This window comes from Erinaceus europaeus, chromosome 1 (assembly GCF_950295315.1).
Source record: "Erinaceus europaeus chromosome 1, mEriEur2.1, whole genome shotgun sequence".
Lineage (NCBI taxonomy): Eukaryota > Metazoa > Chordata > Mammalia > Eulipotyphla > Erinaceidae > Erinaceus > Erinaceus europaeus.
In genome coordinates this window covers 176144062-176157630 of record NC_080162.1, presented here as the reverse complement: position 1 = coordinate 176157630, position 13569 = coordinate 176144062, and the positions used below count along the sequence as shown (strand labels likewise).

The following is a 13569-nucleotide window of genomic DNA, read 5'->3' as shown; positions in this document are numbered from 1 at the left end:
GTTATTTCAGGAAATAATGCTGGGTCAAGTACTATAAGAGAACTAACAAGAGTATGAAATATATTATAGCAACTTTTTTTTTTTTTGAAAAGCTGGGCATGGTCTCAGGTAAGCCTATTGTTCCCCAAAGGCCATTCACAGTTACTGTTAACACACTGCTGTGCTTTCACCACAGTCTTCAGTGCTTGCAAATTTGATGCTCATGACAAGTCTGTCTGCTTTTAAAGCATGTTAAGAAAACTGAGCACTATTAATGATACTAATGGAGAGATTACCTTTAGCTCTGATTTTTTTTCCTCCTTTGAAAATAGAAGCGGGTTAGTTTCAACACCCTGCCATTTTCATAAAGGTTGAGGAAGCAATTGAACCTTTCTGCAAATGTCTTCCATTTCAAGTTTTCTTCTTAATTAAAGCACTGCATTTACTTGGTTAAAAGTGAAGTTTTCCTTAGTGTGATTTTATAATATAAAACACAATAGTAATAAAATTAGCAGTAATCCTTCTTCAGAATACCTTAACTATTAGACTGTATAGACAAAGGAACATCTATATTACTTTAAAAGTACCCATTAAAGAGGCAACATTGTGTCAGAGCATTCTTATTACCGCTGTTTCTTCTGCAAGGATATCATAAAGGCCACATAGTAGTCAATTAGATAGAATTAATGTGCAAATTCTTGCAGAAAAATATGTAAGCAAAATATTTAAAGAACATTCAGAATAAGCAAAAGCAGAAATTGTTAAGAAAAAAAATGCTGTAGCTTTGATAATGCCAGTAGGTATTGTTTCAAACCTTATAGATAATACTTAATATAGACATGTTAATTATTTGACAAAAAGATACAATACTTTTTAAATGGTCTTTTAAAAATAAGATCCCTAAGTTCTCCATACTAATTACAATTAACTCTCAAATAAAGAAATATCTTTCATAGTTTAAAGAAATATGGTATACATAGTTCAAGAATGTCACAATTCTTTGGCAGTACTACCTCTTTGAAAATTAAGAATAAAACTCACATTCTCCATTGCACAAGAGGTTTTTTGTGTCCTATCTCTATTTATGTTTTTCTAAAGCTAAAAGTTGAACAATCATTTTATAAGACAAAAGCAGGAAGGTTAAATTGTTTTCCCTTTATCTGAAATGGTCACTGAACCCTGGCGTTTGTCTTCTACATGTGTTGGCATTCTGCCTGCTTTTTTCTTTTGTCGTGGGTTTTAGCTATAAAGTCTGTTCGTCTTTAAAACTAAGCCTCACTGTGTCATATGTTCAACCCTGCTCCATATAACCCAACACAACTTATCACACGCTGACAGCTAATATTTAAAAGAGAACACACACATATTTTGAGGTTTGATAACTGCTATCAATCTCGATAATGGGTATCCAATCCAAAATTGTGACAGATATCAAGTGGATTGAACATCTACCACGAGCAGCTAATGTTGAAGTGAATGAATCAGTGAGGCAGCTATTTCACATCTATAATTAAAAATAAAACAGCACAAAAATAACAAAGCTCTGAGAGTTCTGTCATAGCAGCAAAAAACACCACAGGATAGAACTTAGACACAATTTTCAAATTTAGCTTTTTAAAAAAATATATTAATATATAAAATTATCATTTTTTTCAAAAGGCTTCTTCTTAATGGCTGAAATATCAGGATTTTCAGTTCCATTTGTCATTGCACTTTTTTTTTTTTTCCACAGAAGCTGCCAGCAGAGATATAGTGGACTCTGAAACAACATGACTTTCATGCTTAGAAAATGCTCTCTTAGCAAAGTAAATCAAGGTACAGTGACCTCCAAAAGCTGAATTGTAAAGCAGTGTGTAATGGGTAATGCTATGTAAATTGCCATGGATGCAATTGGGGTGTTATTATAGCACGACCAAGTAGTAGTAGTAAATGACCTGGACATTTGATTTCTAGGTGATTTTATTTTATTTTTCCTTGATTTTAAAATATATCTATCACAAAGAGTGGCTGTAGCACACTGATGAGCTTGAATAAAATGTGACTTTTTCTTTAGTGATTATTGTGACTTAAATCAACCAAATGTGAAGACTGTTACTGGATAGTAAATCACTCTAAAGTTTTTATATATCTATCTGCATATATCTGCACACACATAGATATGTAAATAGATGCATGTAAATTCTATATAAAATACTATGCTGGTATATATGTATATTAGTAAAATATTAAATTTTTATTTTTAATTTAAAGATAAATTTGAATACACAATTATTCCTGTAAGGATACTATGATGCCTGGATATGTGTTCTTGACCTTTAAATTATATAGACACAGAAAAGAAAAGGAAGATAGACAGAAATATGTTTGTTCTCATCTTAAAGTAGCCATTCCACACTGAGTAGTAAATTATCTCTGGATGGAAAAGACTGCACTGTGTATTCTTAATAGCCATTCATTCTAGGAAGTTCAGTTATTGAACATTGTGGAATCATTTTTGTAGTTGAAATGAGTTTCACTACATAGCTGGTACATTTTTGTTGAGGTGAAAATAAAATGAAAATGTTTCACTATGAAATCTTCCCGTAACTCCAGTTAGAATTTTAAAAATAAATCATCACAAGAACTCCAAGAAAATATTTATTGTTCTTCCCAAGCTTTAGAAGAAATGCTTGCTTTGGACCTGTCATTCAGAATACATCAAAGTACTGCTGTTCATACAACAACAAAAGAAACATTAAAGCATTGTCAAGAGTAAAAAAATGTTTCATTTATAATAATTATAATGAAATTAATAAATTTTAAATTCATTTAACATTCAGGATATTTGAAACTGATTGTACAAGTAATTATGTATAATTTCATTTGTGCTGAATCCTATGTGAGTTCAAAATAGTTTTAAAGGATTTTATTGTAGATTATATGATATTGTATAGGTCACACTTGACTACATCCCTAAAAATGCCATGGAGTTTGTACTGGTTACTCAAGTGTGTGTGTGTGTGTGTGTGTGTGTGTGTGTGTGTGTGTGTGTGTTATAACTACATGTTCAGAATAATTCTCCAATTCTCCAAAAGTTGGTATTAGGGGATATATGCATATATACATATTCACTATCAAGTTGCCTTGCTTCCATTAAAAAACTTAAAAGTAATTACATTGTTCGTGAGTTCAACAGACACTACATTTTTAGTATTATTGAATTGTCATTATATCAAATACTTTCTACTTTAATAATTGCAATCCATAATGTAATTTTATATCTAGAAGGAATGTTCTTGTCCTATGCTTGCTTCTATGTCTCATATATGCTCACTTGGATTTGCTTTATATCTTATTATTGGTTTAGTTCAAGACAAAATAAATTAAACAATGAATAAGCTACAGATATTTCCCATGGGGTAACAGCAGTTGATTTTATTTTTCCTTCCTCCTACATAATATTGCAATAAATGTCATTTGAATTGTGTTGCTGTCTATGTGCTTCTCTTTTCTTTTATTCTGAAATATAGTATATGTATAAGTAGTATTGGACACGAAGACTTTTTCATTAGACATGTTTGCACATTAAAATTACTTGGGTAAAATTTTAAATACATTTTGGTTAACATAACCCTTGTGTATTCCTGTAACACAAGATAATCCCCCCTGCACACATTCTCAGAGAGACTGTAACAAAGGAGCAGCAATACAAACCAGAGAACAATTCTACTTGATTTTCCTTTGCAGTCATTTTATCAGGGACAAGGAATATTCCACAGTGGTACCCAGATGAAGGCTGCTTGCAATCCCAACATTGCATTGTAGAGAAAATGAAAAACCTAATAGCATTTTGATGTATTCCAGTTAGGTTTTCCATTAAGAGAAAAAGGTGATATGTTCACACCATTTGTCAGGAAAAGAAGAAATGAAGAAAATGTTGACAATTTCATTACACTCTGGTTACAGGGTGATCTGAACTTACCTATTACAAGATAAAAAAAAAAACTATTCCAGATATTATTAGTTGAAAACATTATTGTTCATAGTTACTTTAATATTTTCTATAACTACAGAGTTGATATAACTATATAAGCTCAGATTTAAAAGGAGATATTTTATATTATTTACAATGTTGCTCAAAAATTTGTTTCCCTTTGCATGCTATAACATCACACCAAGTCATGTATTGCTGGATATTTCCCTGATAAATCCAACTCTAAAAGAAAATATACTGATACTATAAAAAGTGCTTCAAACTTTATCATTTTTCCTTGACCTATGTATTTATTCAGAATACTTTTTTCCCATTTCTCATATTTTTCTTTTATTATTGACTATAGAACTCTTGGATTTTCTGCGGAGAATATTTCCCTAGGGAACACAATCTTTGTCCACATAAACTTAAAGTTAAAGAAAAAAAAACAAAAAAAAACACTGAACATTTTATCCTGAGTGCCAGAGATAAGTGGTGGATTCAATCTGTTTAACTGGAAATTGAGAATAACCCACACAGGCTTATTTATGCTTCTTTTAGAAATTATTATTAACTTCAATATAAGGACTTTTTGAATTAAAGCACTTGCTGTATATTTACTATAGCACATTTGCTAAAATCCTATTTGATTTTATACTTTTTTGGAAAGAAAATTCATTGAAAGTGTATCAAATGCTTACCTTGAAATATAAGGAGCATGTGCAACTGATAAAGAGACATAATATATGTTTGTCTGTGTTTATTAAAATGTCTAGCTCTTTTTTAAAATCATTTAATAGCTTTTTAGTTGCTTGTTAGCTAAGGATAGGTGTGCATATTAATCATGCCACACACATATGTTAACAAATATTACTGCATATTTGCAAGAAGCCTGGAACACTAATCAGTTCAGAAAGCATAAAATGATGTACTTGTATAACAATTAAGAAAGTTTCCAGGTAAATAGAAACATAGGGTATGAAAGTAGTCAGCAGAGAATGAAGAATGACAGAAGAACTAGTTTGACCATGAACCGGTTTCCCTATCAGGGTGGAAATCAGATAGGTTAATACTAATGTTATCTTTTTACAACCTCATACTATTTGTGCTGTGTTTCTGGCTAGTATATTTGAATTCTATGTGGTGCTCATTTTATAAGGCCGATTATCAGACTCACAGATTTCAAATCAAGAGGGGGAACCCAGAAGGGCATCTATTAAAACTAGTTTACCCACAGCATCTACATGAGTTCTGTAAGTCTCATTCAGAAATAAAGTACTGGGCCTGAAGAGGGTACTGAGAAATAAACTATCAGTTTAGTTTTCCAACAATGGTGCAATAAAACCTAGAGGCAGCACGAAATGTGATTATTTTAGGTAAAATCCAATTTCAATCTATATGTTATACTGACTTAAAAAGATATGAGCATAATATAAAAATGGGAATTGGGGGAAGGAAATGTGACAACAACGATTCATCTATGCAAATTAAGCTACTCATTTAGCATCATAAAAGTGTTACTATTGAAGTGCTTTGTTTTTAAGTTAATCAAGCAAGTTTTCATATTAATCAGTATGTTCTATTTCCACTCAATCTATATTTTAATTTGTAAAAGTTTAAATAAGCTTAGAAATATAACTATTTTCTTATAAGCAACTATAATAAAGCAAACATGTCAAAATGTAATCAAAAATTAATTTTATAAATGCACCCATTATCTATCTATAGCATTACTTTTCTCTTTTTTCCTGCTTTATTGACAAACTGAGTCTGAGCATCAAGTGAAGCAGTTAAAAGGAGATAAAAACAAACGAACAAACAAAACAAAAACCAAAACTAAACAAGAAAAAAAAAGGCCGGGCGGAGTTGCACCCAGTTAAACACACATAGTAGGAGGGCTAAACCGGGAACAGCTGCTGGCTATGATAACATCACCCCAGAACTCATTCTTAACCTGGGTCCCACGGCAAAGAAGTGGCTCACTTCATTCCTGTCCCACATCTTGGAATCTGAGTCTATGCCCAAAGTTTGGCGTCGTGCGAAGATAATAGCGGTTTTGAAACCAAAGAAAGACCCAACACTGGCCACCAGCTATAGACCAATTTCTCTCCTTTCCATGTGTTACAAACTCCTTGAGAGGCTGCTTCTGTCACGTATTTCTCATCTTACAGAGAAATTCCTATCACCCGCCCAAGCTGGTTTCCGCCCAGGAAGATCTACCTGCGAACAAGCCCTGGCCCTCTCAACTTACATTGAAAATGGATTCCAGAAGAATTTAAAGATGGGTGCTGTCTTTGTTGATCTCACAGCAGCCTATGACACGGTCTGGCACCGTGGTCTCCTAGTCAAGATCTCAAGATGCCTGCCTCCATGTGTGGCCAACACTATATCGTTTCTTCTCCAAAACAGAAGATTCCGGGTGCATCTGGGTGACAAGTCTAGCAGATGGAGACTTGTCTCAAGTGGCCTCCCCCAGGGCTCTGTTCTGGCTCCTACGCTATTTAATATTTACATCAATGACCTCCCAGAAACTTCTTCAAGGAAGTTCATGTATGCCGATGACATCTGCTGTGCAACTCAGGCATCCAAGTTCGACATCCTCGAGGAAACACTCACGAAAGACATGTCTCTGATATCTGATTACTATAAAAAAATGGCGACTAATCCCTAGCACTGCAAAAACGGTATCATCTGTTTTCCATCTACACCATGCCTTGGCCTCGAGTGAGCTTAATGTGCAGCTTGGCGATACGAGAATCCGGCATGAAGCCCAGCCAGTCTATCTTGGCGTTACTCTTGATCACACTCTGTCATTTCACAAACATTTCATAAAAACTGCAGCAAAGGTGGGCGCGAGGAATAACATCATTGCAAGACTGGCCAGCTCTTCATGGGGCGCGAGCGCTTCCACACTACGATCATCATCTCTGGCATTATGCTATTCCACTGCAGAATACTGTGCCCCAGTATGGTTCCGTAGCCCCCATGTCCACTTGGTCGATTCCAAATTATATTCCTCCATGAGGATAATTTCTGGAACCATCTGTTCCACCCCGGTTCCATGGCTGCCAGTTCTTAGCAACATCACCCCACCAGATATTCGTCGGGATGCGGCATCATCTAAGTTCATTTCCCAAGTCTAAGCTCTACCGGACCTGCCAATATACGCAGATATCTTCGCCCACCCTGTCTCGTCACCCAATCTGGTCCCCTACGCCTACACTGAACTTCTCTGTTCCAGACTCTTGGAAACAGAGTTGGCAGTCAGCTGAGGTAAAGAACAAACACCTCATCACAGACCCCTGCAAGCGTCAACCCGGCTTTGACCTAGCACGTTATGATTGGGCCCTCCTCAATCGCTATGGAACAGGCCATGGCCGGTGCACCGCTATGTTCCATCGCTGGGGAGCCAGAGACGACCTGAACTGCCCCTGCGGCTACAGACAGACTATGACCCACATAGTCAACGACTGCCACCTCTCCAGATTCAAAGGAGGTCTCGAAACTTTACATCAGGCTCAACCTGACGCTGTTGACTGGCTATGGAAGAAGGGCAAACACTAGAAGAAGAAGAACTGTGCTAAGCTCTTGCACAGTTTATCTCCTGTTGCTACTGCCAGTAGATGTAGCTGGGAAATCATGTAAACAAGATGATATTTATTCAAGCAAAATCATCCAATTCTCTATGTAGAAAAAAAATTAGAGACCCATGGGAAGCAGTACCTTAAACATACTGAAAAACTGAATGTACAATACTTTGGGACTTGGACAGAGGTAGATAGCATAATGGTTATGCAAAGAGATTCTCATTCCTGAGGATCCAAAATCCCAAGTTTAATCCTATGCACTACCATAAGCCAAAGCTTAGCAGTGCTCTCATAAGGAAAAAAATAATAATAATAAATAATAAAATCAACTCTGTGAAATCATATGAACTTTCTTCTTGGTCAACTAAACAATGAAGTTATAGCCAGCACTAATTAATGTACTACATTAATTTCTAGGTCTTTGTTAATATAAGTGAAACTTTAACTAAAAATAGAAATGGGGGATTTTTGTGAATGGTCTTGACTAAATTATATATGTATTTATTTACTGATTCTGGATCATTATCAGTAATAAAAAAGCTAAAGTTTTAAGAAGAAGCAGTGTTCCTAATAAAAAATTCTGTACGGATAAAGTAAGAGTCAGTATGTTCTATCACAGATGACAAAGAAATATGTATAAAGTATAAAATACTGATACTTATCATTTATTATCACATTAGCCCACGGTGGTGAGAGGCAGAAACATACAAGTTAGCAAAATGGACTACATAGGAAAAACTATGAGGATAATGGACTCATCTTTGTACTTCTGTTTATATATAAAATCAATCATGTATCATAATAAATTAGAGATATGCAACTTTACATAAAAACAGATACTACAAAATGAATAATAGGATTTGGAGTTTTCCATTAATCTGTATATACAGTATGGCTCTTCACAGCTAGGAGACACTAGATGTGTGTACTGTTCCTGTGTCCTGTCAGAGGCTCTTCTTACTTTCTCAAAACTGTCACAGATCAGACAGAGTAATATATACACACCTTCTTTGGGGAGGCTAAGGAAAAATATTTATCAAGTTGATTGTGAGTTTGTTTGAAGTAGAACATCAAGTTTAGTGCAAATAATTAGTCACTCAAGTTAGTATAGAAACAAGTTATAAATAAAAGTTTGAAATTCATATAGACTAAGACAGACCACTGCTGGTGAGTTTCTTCAGTATGCAAATATAATAGACAACTCACCACAGGGAGAAGTTTTGAGTTGTCATACCCCATATAGAAATGTTTAAGGGAAGGAGTGTGTGGGGGGTGGGGTGGTACATTTTTAAGCAAGGAACTGAATCTAGCAACATAACTATGTAAAGCAGTGAAATGTTTGATCAAATTAGTAGATACAGGCCAAATTTCTCTCAATAATGACCAGAACATCTAAAAATTGTGTGTGGGTCAGTGGTTTAGATCAACAGATAATTGATTAACAGCTGTGTTTTACTGAATCAATAGCAAACAGAACTTTTGGTAGCATATACATATTTGGATATACAAATAACAAATTACTTTTAACAGCAAAATTGAATTTCACAAGTACTTGGATATTGAAATTTACTTTGAAAAGTACTTTGTATTGAAATTTATAGTAGCTGACTATCTGCCTAACATGCCCCCAATCTGTCCATGATATAAATTCTTGAAATCTTGATACCAAGAAGTATATCATCCTATTAAGGCAGAATTGCAATTATAGACTGATGAAATCTGAAAGTTGAACTGAGATATAGGTTGCCTAAAATAATTTCTCAGAATAAAAAAAGAAAATATGATTAAAATGTAGCTTGCAAATGTATAAACTCAAAAGTATCTGGCATTTAAAACAGTGCCACAGTTGGGCCTGGAGAAACAACTCAACTGTGCCAAATCACTATCCTAATATACAAGACACCCCAAGGTATTAGCTGTTCTCAGATTTTAGAATGAGAGAGGATACTTCCTAACCTTCAACTTCACCTTCAAGTTAACTCATATTTAAAAGTTTATAATGGGGATCCAGGTGGTGGTGCACCTGGTTGACCACATGTAACAACTGCAAGGACCTGGGTTCAAGATCCTGGTGGGTACCTGCAGGTGGAAGCTTTGTAAGTAGTGAAGCAGGGATGAAGGTGTCTCTCTTTTTCTCTCCCTCTCTATCTCCCCATACCTTCTTGATTTCTGGTTGTAACTATCTAATCATTAAAGCTAATAAAACTATTTAAAAAGTTACAAAAGTAAGAAAGCTACAGGCAAGTGACAAGGGAGATGACACAGTGGGCAAAGTGCTGGACTCTTTTCCTTTACTGTTGTTATCTTTATATTGGCATCATATGGAATTGATATTACAATGTTAGTACTGGTGATTTTCCTTTTTTTAACTTTTATTGGGAGGTTAATGGTTTATACTATAGTCTTTAAAACATAGGTAAAACCTCTCTTCTCACCTTAATAGGTGTCTAGGAGACAAAACAAAATCTCAATGTCCCTTCATCCTGTCCCTTTACCTTCTTCCCCAGAATCCTTTGCTTTGTTGCAATATACCACATCCAGCCCCAGTCTCACCATATATCTTTCCTTACTGTTCTTCATTTTTTTTTACTGAGAAGGAAAAAAAATATGTATCTAATATTTGTATAAGGAAAGGTGCCTAAGGCAAGTACTTACACTCCTGACCTTGGCCCCACACACTCAAGTCTTATAAAGCTATAGACAGAGCAGTTGGAGCTGAAAAGAAAGGTAGAATAGAAGTGGAAAAGGGTCTGGAGTATGAAGATAGAACAATAACTCCCATGCTTTAATTCCCTGCAGCAAATCAGAATGATGCCAACCAAGTCTGCAATGGTTGTTGAGCCTGTTATTGAAGCAGGAGAAAGAGTTCAGCACTAAGGGAATGAGTAACAGTGAAGAAGACTGGGCCAGAGCCAATGTTGGAATACCAGATTTTGCTGCTTGCATCACACAAGCTAGAGAAATCCTACTTTTTGCACTGGCTCCTCCACCACCTTGACATCCTCACCACACTGTATCCTCTCAGGGATTGGAGATCCCAGCTGGACACGCCACTCAAGGGTAATGCTTGGCAGTTGTAGTTCTCTACACTGTCTTTTTTTTTTTTTTTAATAATGATTGGGTTAGGATAGGAGAGATCTGTAAAAAAAATTTTAAAGTAGAGAAAATAGCAAAGCTGCTGCCATAATAGCAGCAGCAACCAGTTCTTGGACTTTTTTCTTCACTGTCAAAGTAGTCAGTCCTCTCTGTGGACATAGGGGAGCTGTCCCAGAGAAGTCTCTGCTGGTGCCAAGAATCACCTGGGTGGTGGGGAGTGTCTTTCTTGGGCTGGCTATGCAAGAAGATTCCTTAGGTCTCCTTGAGGACATTCATCTTGGTATAGATCTTGAGTGCGGTGCCCAGTGATTGATGTCCATGGTACTCATGAGATGTTCTTCTTTAAATAACAAAAAGGGCCTGTCCATCAATTTCCTATGAGTGAAACTCTTCTGAAATGTCTTGTCAGACTTGTCAGGAAGCAATAAACTCATACAACTCCTCTACATCCCAATGGCTGGGATTACTGGAAAGGAACACAGATTGATCCCATGTAATTCTGGTGTCGGTGGAGTTGTGTTGGGGTTCCCCAGGGCCCTATCTCCATGCCCAGCTCTTACTGACAAAGCCCCAGATGTTAGAGAGTGTGCTTCATTGTAACTGGAAACCTGGCTCAAGTCCTCTTGACCTCTTGACCCTGGTGGCATTTGCCCTGGATCTTGGCATGGGCAATGTCTCAGGAGCTGTGGTGAGGTCCATGCTGGCAAACTCGGGCATAACTGGCTTCCTGAAACTCTTTTTTTTCTTTTCTTTCTTTTTTTTCTTTTTTTTTTTTAACCTCTTCAGTCGGAACTAGTGGCTACAGCTCACATTACACCTTTTAGTCACAAGTCATCTCTTGGAACCATGAAATTGCTCTGCAGGGCCATACTTGCCTCAGCATTCACACTTCAGGAGGTTGGCCTTCTTTACTTCTGCAGGTGGGCTGTGCCCTTGACCACCTGACTGATTCTCAGTCCTGTGAAGAGGCCCATAGGGACTTCTCAGACTGAGTATCTGAGAGCAACCCACAGGGAACATTTCCACTCCCACCTGGATAACAAAGCCTTCAGTGATGTGGGTAAGGGTTTGGAGCTTCACAATGGCCTATAGGGATTTGGAGTCACCTGTCTACCTGGAAATCATGGTGAGCCTGGGAAGCGGGACTCGTGGAGCTGGGGCCAAGATCACTGCTTTGAGTATTTTTTACACTGGTTCAGCTTTCTCTCCAAGACTGCTCTTTGGGCTCTCTGCCAAAATGAAGATACTTTGGCAGGGAGCATTGGCCCCAAAATCGAGACATCGTCTCTCACCTCCTCAGACTCTTCAGCTTCGCATTTGACAGCTAACATCTGGGGTTTGCCCGGCAGGGGCAAGTGCACAGACTGCATATAGAAAGCTACAGGGACCTGGGCAACTACGGCGAGGAGGTGGTAGCCCCACTCTTCTTTACCACATGGGCTGTCCCCTGCACCAGCCCAAGGGTCATCCCTGTGGCCATTCTGGGGGAGGGAGGTGGGAGCACTTCTGCAGTGCGCCTGGAGCCTAGGACAATGGTGGCGAGGAGACCAAATGGGCCTGGCCAGGCTGTTGAGCTGGGCAGCCCACGTGGTGGCTAGATTGATTGAGGCCTGCATAGTGATGGTCTGCTGCTAGACTGTGCTGGTTTTTAGGGAGCTGGCCTGCCAAATGGCAGCAACTACAGCCTGCTGAACGGCTGCTAGGCTGCGCAGTTGGGCATTGCTGAGCTACCGCTAGTTGGTGGAGATACTGAACTGTGCTGGCCTGAAGCTGTATGGCCTGCAAAGCCTGCACCGCCTGGCGCTCATACAGGGACTGCTGTGGTAACTGGGGCTGAGTGTTGCCTCCAGAGCAGAAACCCCCCGCTGGTGGAGCCAGAGTTAATCTCGCTCTCATTCTCCTTGGGAATGGTCTAGGTCTCTAAGGTTGGTGCTCTGACTCAAAACCTTCGCGCTAGGCTCCGGGCCCAACGGTTCCCAGGAGGCATCCACCTCATGAGTCGGGGTCCCTCCCACCCCAAGTCGCCAGGCTGGGAAGGGGCTCTCTCTTGTCTGTTGGCCTCTGCCGCGGCCTGGCACCCCGCCTCCTCCGGTTCCTGGAGGGGCAGGGGCGCCCAGGGAGGGTTGGGAGCTGCCTTGGGGGTGCGATCGTGGCCACTGTTCTTTATTCTTAAGTTCCACTTATAAGTGAGATCTTTTTGTATTAGTCTTTCTCTTTCTGGCTGTCTCACACAACATAATGCCTTCAAGTTTTGACCAAGATCTTGTAAAAGAGATGACTTCATTATTTTTATAGCTGCACAGTACTTCTTTGTGTAAATGTACCACAACTTTCTTAGCCATTTACTTGACATTGGGCATCTGGGTTGCTTCCAAGTTTGCACTATTACAAACTGTGTGGGAATAGATTTTTGCAGATAGGTGTTTTGATTTCCCTTAGGTATATCCCCAGGAAAGAAATTGCTGGGCCATAAAGTAGGTCCATTTCTAGTGTTTTGATGAAATTCTAGGCTGTTTTCAATAAGGGCTGAACCAAGTTATAATCTCTCCAGTAAAGTCCCATGCCCCATCCCCACAAGCTCTCCAATAGTTGACATTTCTGTCTTTTCTAATGCATGACATATTCACAGGTGTAAAGTGGCATTTAATTGTTGTTTTTATATTCATTTCCCTGATCATCAGTAACTTTGAGCTTTTTTTCCTTGGCCGATGCCTCTTTGGCTCACTTGAAAGTACTGGACTCTTAAGCATAAGGTCCTGAGTTTGATCCTAAGAAATGCATATACTGGTGATTCTCTCTCTTCTAAATAAATAAATAAATAAAATAAATAATCTTACAGATTGATATTACTTATTAATATAGATGTGATAACCATGTTCCATAAATATATGAAAAGAAGAATACATTATGAGGAGAGATTTATTACTAAAATCCAATGTTTCAGATTTGAAAAAT

The 13569-nt window shown here is 37.8% G+C and overlaps 1 pseudogene; it reads right to left on the bottom strand.

The window, feature by feature from the left end:
- Positions 1-10866: 10866 nt before the first annotated feature.
- Positions 10867-12510, bottom strand: LOC103121363 (polyhomeotic-like protein 1; annotated as a pseudogene).
- Between the last annotated feature and the right edge of the window lie 1059 nt (positions 12511-13569).